The sequence below is a fragment of the Calonectris borealis genome, chromosome 15 (genome assembly GCF_964195595.1).
Source record: "Calonectris borealis chromosome 15, bCalBor7.hap1.2, whole genome shotgun sequence".
Taxonomy (NCBI): Eukaryota; Metazoa; Chordata; class Aves; order Procellariiformes; family Procellariidae; genus Calonectris; species Calonectris borealis.
This window is the reverse complement of record NC_134326.1, coordinates 18,217,265-18,226,076: the sequence shown is the minus strand read 5'-3', so window position 1 is coordinate 18,226,076 and position 8,812 is coordinate 18,217,265.

The following is an 8,812-nucleotide window of genomic DNA, read 5'->3' as shown; positions in this document are numbered from 1 at the left end:
GTTCCTCCCGAGGGATGGTGGAAGCCCTCCTTTCCCCATGCAGATTCTGGCTTGAGCAAACCCTGCGGTATAATGGAGCTGTTCTGCTCCATCGGGGAGAAGGAAGGTGGGTGGATTAGGAAAAATCTTATATTAGTAATTTTTTTCCACCGGGCTGTGTCACATTCAAGTCCCAAGCTTTACGGCTTACCAGGCTAGTCGCCTGTCCCTCCCTGCGAGCAGCGGACCTGCTGCTGTCCGTCTGTCCGTGGCTGCGGGTCCGAGGCAGCGCTCGGAGGCTGCGTGGGTCAGTGCTCTGCAAAGCTTTACAGGGACGATGGCTGCGGGTTAGAGCAGCACCGACAGACTCCTGCAGCGGGTAATATATTGCCTTCTGGTACCTGGCTATGGCATCCAGACCTCCCAACGTTTCATAATCCACAAATGGAAAAGTGGCACTTAAAATGAATTTATTCAGGTGGGAGCACTGTAAAATATGAAAATAAGGCTTTTGACTTGCTGCATATACATTTGAGTGTCAATGAAAAGCTTTTTATTTGGTTTTAGAGCCAGACTTTCAGAAGCCAATGTGCCTTGTGGTCTGGAATTAAACGTTACGGGTAGCGGATCGGAACAGGGCACTGCGCAGCGAGAGAGGGATCGCTAGCGAAGCTGCACGGCAGAAAGGCAAGAAAACATTTGGGCATCTCGTAGGAGAAATGGGAGGGCGAGAAATGGGAGAGGCAGAACTCAAACCGAAATTCCTTTGGGATTAATAAGTAAGTCTTAATTCGCACGCCGTCTTTTTTTTTTTTTCACTTTTTTTTCCTGACGTGCGGTGTGTGCCTGCCAGCCTGGTCGGTGCAGCCGCTGGTGTGTGCCATGCAGCCCGGCGGGATTGCCCAGCGTGCCCAGGCTGCTGTCTCCCTGCCTGCTCCCTGCCTGCTCCCTGCTGCCTGCCTGCCGGGCAGCGCGGGGGCATCTGCTTCGGGAGCTTTTCAGCTCAGCTCAACCGGAGAAGCTGCCTGTACCCTGAAGACAAAGCAGAAGAGAACTGTGAAACAACGGTGGAGATGTAGGGAGAGCAAACAGGCACGGTTTTCCTCTGACTGCTTATTTTACTTGACACTGTCCTTAAACGTAAGGTCATTTTATAGCCTGCCCGAGGGCTGCCAGGCGGAGGAAGTTACCTTGCGCAGGAAGGAACTAGCCCATACTGTCTAAATATTGTCGATTGTGTACTGAATGGAGGCCATGGCTCGGGGAATCTCAATAGTAGCTCTTTGTGCCCCTGGCAGCCTCCTGCCAAAGTACTTTCCATAATTAGGCGTAAAACATATTTACATTCCTGTTGTCTTTGGTCCTGGACACACACCTGTATGTGTGCGTATGTACATGTATGAGGTGCAAGCATATATATTCCTATGCATTTAGAATATGCGTTTCTGCCCAGCGCTCACGAGAACGGCTGCAGCAACCGATGGAGGTAACGGGGACGTGTGCGTTGAGACAGTCGGGTCGTAACTGTGAGAGGCAGAAGAAATCCATTGGATTCATCCCTCTGCCAAGCAAGAGTATAATCCCTATATAGAGAGATACTGTATTTTGTCTGAATCGGAAGGTCCGGACTGAATGCTCCCTTTTAAAATTCATTGACGTTTGCATGGAAACCAGAAAAATGGGCTTAAGTCAAGAATGCAATAACCTCACTTAAAACTGCTCTCCATGGCAGACAGTCATCCGCTTACAGCCTTTCTGCTTGCATGAAGATAAATGGTGGAGTAAAATACTGTGTATAGCTGTATCGCTAGCTTATTTATAATACAGCGGTTGATGTACAACAGCTTTTCCGTGCGCGTTTCTCCCCCTCCCTCCATCCTCCATGATAACTAGCAGCCAGACATTGATTAGTTCAGTTTGGGGGGGGGGGGGGGAAGTCGTGCAGGACAACTGGATACTTCAGCGAAGAGATTCCTGAAATGTGTCCAAGGCAGAACTGAGCGGTCACGTGGCGCTGGCTCCGTGCCTGCTTCCAGCTGCCGAGTTTCATTAGAAGACAGCCAAAATACATTAATTAGTCTTCTAACATAACTCTCCTGTGCAGGCAATGGTATAGCTTTCACAGCCATGCCATCAGGACACAGAAGAGATGGTCTGTACAATGCAGGAATGATGGCCATGGTGCAACCTCCATGTCAAGATGTGTCCCCTTCCTGAGGCTCCCAGGAGCCCACCTTGGCGGTGGGATCATGCTGGGGAGACGGGGGCGGCAGCAGGGGCAGGGGAAGCAGCCTGGTCCAGATCCGGACTTTCCCAAAGTTCGGTGTGGCTCCAGGTCTGGGGCTGTATGAAGTCTCCTCTGACAGATCTTCCCAACGATAATTTCAGACAAATACTCTCAGGCAGCTAAATATGTATTCCTATCTGTATGGCAGTCAGGAGAGACACTCTCAAATTTACCAGGGTAATTCCCACTCCTATTGGAAAACTACTTGTAATAATTCTGCAGAAATTCAAGCCAAAAATCATGCTTGGTCTAATCATGAGTTTACTTTTTCTCCGGATGCTTTCTGAGCTTTCAGGTACTTAATGGAAACACCAGTGCTCACACTTGGAGGGCAGGCCGGAAAGTTTGCGTGGGCTTGTGTGTGTGCCAGGGAGTCACTTTTTTGTCCGTCGGAAGCCTACTTCCATTATGCTTTTGTCAGACTTTGCCTCTGTAAAGGGGAGTTTGGACTTTCTGTGTCAAAGTGCTCTGCAAATGTTATCCAAGACCTTTACCTCTAGCCAATGCTGTAGTTTGTACCAGGAACACCTACAAGCCATTGACCAGGAGCGGGGAAGGCAGGGCTAGCACTCTTGCCCTTTGAGGGAAATGTCTGATGATTTGTTTTTTTAATTCTTTCCTCCCTCTGCATTCACCATTTTAGATGCACACTCATGCACATGCTCTCTTTAACAGCCTGTTTTTCCTCTAACCACTTCCAGCTCCAAAACCTCTCCACATCTTCTCAATGTAAATAGATTTTAGCTTGCCCAGCGCAGGCTGGGGAGACAGTAGTGACCTTCAGCTGAGAGCAAAGCATTTGAATTTGACCTAGTTTGCTGAAGAGTGGGGTTGGCGGCGGCAGGGCAGCTGCGGAGCTCTCTCCTCTCCTGCCCTCCTCTTGGTGAAGGTCCTTGGGAAGCCCCGGGGGCAACAGGGTAACACGGGGGAGATGCCCCGTGCAAGTGGGAGAGCAGGGCTTAAGGAGGATGAAAACCTCAGGGCTTGAGTTTTGGATGATGTTTGGGTAGCTAAGATGCAGGCAGACTGGGCACTGGGTTTCTTGGTAGTGCCAGCTTTTATATTTGCAGCTTTAGATGTTTGAACGTGTCTTAAAAAATCTGCTGTAGGTTAGTAACACAAAACGCCCTTCACAAAATACTCGTTTTTCATTTAGTACCTAAAATTTTTCTCTTTGGTCGCTTTCCTCAAGCCTGCTTGTGTGAACGTAGCTGCTGCTGAGGAACCAGGCTGCTGGGACGCTTCCCAAGACCGCTTGGTTGCACCAAGAAGAGCCACGGCTGCTTTGCCAGATCTCGCTTGTCCTCTGAAAGATCTTCTGGGCAGGACAGCTATTGCTTTGCTTGGGTGTTGATAACACATGGCACCACAAAGGGCCTGGCCTGTCTTTTGAACGCTTCAAGAGGGCAATCCTAAGCATAGAGGGGCTGTGACCCCCCAAATCTCATTCTCCTTTGAGAGTGTGTATATATATATATACACACACTTAAACTCAAGTGTAACTGTGTTGCTGAGTTGCAATTACAATTCCTTTATGCAAGACTTCTCATGAGATCTGTGGAATTGTGTGTCTGTGTGGCTTTGGACAAGTTATTTCTCTCTTTGGATTGAAAGTTTGGTCCCACTGACATTGGCTGGGACAGTAACTTCTAAAAAGCCGTGTGGGGATTCCCCAGAACTCACCTGTCAATGGCTGGAGTTAATGCGATATAATGCAATAGTTCAGTTTTTACCTACATAAAAAGTCAGCCAGTTATTGATTTAAATGCAAGCAACTTTGCGGTGGTTTATGCAGGATTTAAGTAAGTTGGCTTAAAAACACATCTTAGGGCAGTGCAAGCTGGCCTGTAGTGAAATTAATTGCCGCACATGAAGCACTTTGAAAAACTGAAATGCAAGTTTTCACCTGGGTGCAAGTGTGTCTGTACCTGCTCACCCACAGTTAATGAAGAAGCGATGGCCAGGTTTTACCTCCAGAGACCTGCTTTGGCTTAAATTGCAGAGCAAAGAGTTTGAGCTCCTGGCATAACCAACAGGTGCCTGACAAGTTAGAAAAAAAACAAAAGAAATAATTTTCATATGGATATTCTAGCGTTTTTTTTTAAGACCAAGCAGGGAGGAGTGTATTAAATGGGGATAATTTAATAAATGCACACTAGAATCATAATAGCACTTTAGATTTTGCTATTTTCTGCAGTACCGGTTTCTCAGGAGTGCTGTGGGGTGGCCCCTCTGGAAATATATTTGTCTTTTGTTAGGGCACATGTGTTTTTAAAATGAAGTTCTCTCCTTATCTCAAGTTTAAAGTGCAGAATTCCCAGGTTGGAAGCAAGTTAAAATTTTCTGTTCCAGCTGCGTCTGCATTCAGTCTCAGGAGCAGATACTTGGCTGTAATTAAAAAAAAAAAAAAAAAAAAAAAAAAGAAATTGGTATTGCAGGTACAAAGGAGAAACTGAGGACGTTCTTTCAAAAGCCCCTCAAGCTGTTTTCAGGATAATTTTCACTTATTTCTGAATAACTCCTACCACTGGTCAGCCTTTAAAAATAACAAAACCAAAAACTAACCCCACATCCCTGCTGATAAACACCGCGGACTTGCTTGTAGCTTATCTAATGCCTGAACATCTGTTTCTCCCTTGTCGAGAGGTTCTCTTGCGATGAGTTAATGCAATTCCCTACACAAAGGTTAAATAAAGTTGAGAGGCTCCGACCGGTGGCTTCGTGCCACGGAAGCCTGCATTGCAAAAACACTTCACCGCAGAAATGTCCAATTCTAATTCAGAAAGAAACTCAGGAGGGGAAAAAAAGTCACGTAACCTAAACTTGGGCTGCAGCTCCAAGCTTTCTAGTTCGAGGGGAAGATACTTCAGTATGGAAAGGGTGCTTTGAACCACGCACTTCTCCTGGGTCTGAAGAGCTGGTGCTGGTGGTGAGCTCTGCATCCGCTTCCTTCTGCTGCCGGCAGCTTCATCGTCTTCCTGCGGGTTGGACTTGGAAGCTGAATACCCATTTTTGGTGAATGTGCAGTATGTGTGCACAGGATTATTTAATACTGTTTTGATTATTTAATATAATTGCATGTTTGACAGCAGCGCCTCTTATGACTGGAGCAGCCAGAGGTGGGAAGGGACGCAGGGTGGTCCCACGACCACTGAGTCCCAGAGCAGATGGGCTGATCCGTGGGTGCTGGGTGGCAGAGATGCTCCGTGCAGCACGGACACGGCTGTTCCCCACAGGGATACCACACATGCATGTGGGGGAATGTCGTACGTCTGTAACCTTGCAGCGGTGCAGGATGGCCGCACGTGCGGGGCGGCTGTGGGGAGCGCAGCATCCTTGCAGGCAGGGGAGCTCACGGAGCGCAGTGCAGCACAACTTCATTGCTTCCTGACTTTCTGAAGAAGGAAAGGGAATTAAGGGGTAGCTTAGACCTTGGCATTTGGTTTTCCAAGTCTTGTCCCAGTTTTCCGCGTAGAAATAAATGTTAGCTTACATGTAGTGTTAAATTTTTGTGGGACTGGCACCTGACAACTTGCCCATACGACCGTTTGTGGTACAGAGCCAAACAAATTTGGGTCTTGAGTGAAGACCCTTTCCTTAAGATTAGTTCTGCTCAGAAACTTATAGTTCTGCTATGAAATGTTGCATAAATTAAGGTGATACATGTCTGTTCAACTCCTCCTGTTTTGTTATTCCTTGTGTCCCCTCTCCCATTTCCCGCTCTCCATGTCACAGGGAAACACCGCTGTGATGCACTTAGGTGCAAGATCATGGTAATTTGCAGCATGTGATGATCTCTCATAAAAGTAGAGTCCTGATACGGACAAACAAAACCCCTGTATTGCCTCGCGATCCTGCGCTGGCGTGTGCCTGCAGTGTCTTATCTATTCCAGCAAGCAGGGGAGCTCTGGCAATTCATTTTTTTTTGGCTAGAAAGCTGGAAGTGTTTGGTGTCGTAACTCCCCAGAGTTTGCGGTGCTATTGCCATGACATTAGCTGAAATCGCTCCGGGTGCTGCCAGGACAAGCGCCGTGCTGGGAGCAGGGTCGGGGCAGCCCAGCGGCAGGGGCCGGGCTGGCTCTGCTCTGGCCTGTTCTGCAGCACGGGATGCGCCGAGGCGCGGTGCAGAAACCTTCCGGCACCCAACAGCATTTGGAGATCACGGGGCCTTTCCTGTCCTTGAGGAAACAGCAAGGCAGGAGGGCACCTGTGACAACATTGTCCTCCCTTTCCCCTATCTTTTGAGGGAGTCACAAACCAGCTTTTAATCTCTCCCGCTTTCGTAGTGTTCCTCCCATTTATCAAGCCAGTGCCCGCTTCCACTCCCCGGCGCCTGCCAGGTCTCAGCGAGCGGCGGGCAGGGCTGTTATCGCAGGCGGCTCCCAGCTCCGCTGCTTTCGGCGGCAGTGGCAAGTGCCGTGATCTCCTGTTTAAATTTTGCTTTCCACTGGAGCGTGAATTAGCCCCGTGAGAGGAGCTGCCTCTGACGGGACCCGGGCAGGGATGCGTTAGCGGACGGTGCAGCTGGGGTTACTCTGCTTTCCCACTCGCGCTCGGGGTCCGAACCCACGTGTCCCGTGTGCTGCACAGAAACAGCCCTTTGGATGGGTGCATCGAGAGTTGATAGCAGTGGTGGGTGGTGAGACTGTGACTTTGGCTTCTAAGTCTTGAAGGGAGACTGCTCAATGCTGGGAGAGATAAAGTGAGTGTGATTTGGTGAAATGAAACCTGCTGCTAGCACAGTTATTTTGAAGGTGGGGTTTGGTTTTTTTTTCTTTTCCTTTTTTTTTTTTAAGAAAAAAACCTCCTTGTAGCTTTGATCATGATGAATTACACAGTCTGCTTGATCCAGGAAATATCAAATGTATATAATCCTGTAGCACTGATTCAATGTTTAAGTAGCTGTAAATGCAGAATTATGCGGTTGCACATAATCCTTTCTTTGGCCTTTCTGTCTTTCTTTGACAGATCCAATAACATCCCGTGGCAATCCCAAAGCACGTGGCACAGATGCTGTCTATCGTGGCAGATAAGTAGCATCATGTTTGAACCATCCCTCTTCGGAAGAACAAGTCTTTTCCTCACATGTTGGAGCGGGGGTTTCACGGGAAGAGCCTGCCTGTCCCCGTCCTGCCTGGCTGCTGGTGGTTGAGGACCCGGTTTTCTGTAAGAGAAACCCCACCGCGGGGACCCTTGGGGCTCAGCTCGGTGCTTCGGGAGTGGGGAGGGACTGGCCAGTGGCAAGGACTTCCAGCGCAGCTTGTGGTGGCATTTCAGTATCAAAATGGTCAAATACTGTGAGTTGGGACGTATCTCCATATCAGAGGGTTGGGTTAGAATTCAAGGGTTAGAGTTCATAATATTTAAATCTGCAATATGTTTCTATTTACTTGCATTAATTCATTATTATTATTTTTTAATTGTTTTTTGTTTTTTTAGGCTTGTTTATTTCCAGTCATTCTGCCCTAACCATTGCTCTTAGAAACCTTTTTTAAAACTTCAATTAAGATTTTGCCCATACCATAGGATCCCAGCTTTCAGGACTTTAAGAACATCTCCATCTCCTGAGATTCGAAATAAAATTATGAAAGGATTTGTTTAAATGCAAGTGATGCAAATTTGAAATAGAAGAACCAGTGAATAGAGTTACTATAGTAAATCTTGCATCTAGCGACTATTTCAAAATAGCCGTGTGTCCTTTTGGAATAATTGTGTTATCTGCTGTTCTTGCAATAGGACTGATTTGGGCCAGGCAGTTGTCTTTGACCAAACCAAACAAATTGGCTGCGTTGTGGCTTTGGATGCAGAGAGGCCAAATGGAAAACCCCAGGTTGGAGGCAGATAGTCAGGAGCAGGGACAGGACCTGGGCATGGGCTGCTCATCCCTTCTTCTTCCCCAGGGCAGGCTGCCTCTTCTGGCATTTTATTCCTAAATCTCAAGCCTTGGGAATACATGGGAGATGGGGATGGCCTTTGGGATGAAGGACTTCCCAGCTAGCTGCTCCTCTCCTTCATTCCCATTGCTTCCCCCCTGGGGTTTGCCAGCCCCCGGTCCCCTCGGAGGAGCACGTTGGGTATAATTACACCAGGGCTGTACAGCCCAGAAGTCAACGCATTCGGCAAGAATAAGGGCTGCTGCCTGTGTCCGCCTGCGCGTCCCCAGCGAGTTGCTGACAAACACCGCGTCCACACTTTTACTTTTCTGTCCTTTCCTTTCCGTCTCAGCTTTCGGCTCCTCCGGCTCCCGCATCCTGCGAGGCTGCACTTCACACACAGCAGCAGCAGCATCAAAGAGGAGATCATGAATAAAAACACTGCTTTATGACATGTCTTCAAAGTGCCTTTTTAAAAGTTCAAAGGACACGAGGAAAGGAGGGGATCAAAATCAAAGGAAGATAGGGGGGAGGGAAATTAAAGCCTCAGAGGAACTTTATGACATGTTTTCTGTAACACTTTCAATGCCAAAATCACAAGTGTTCCCAGCACCAGCTCTTCTCTTTCCGTCAGGCTCCTCCTTTACTTCCAGTAGCTTCTGCCTCGCACACA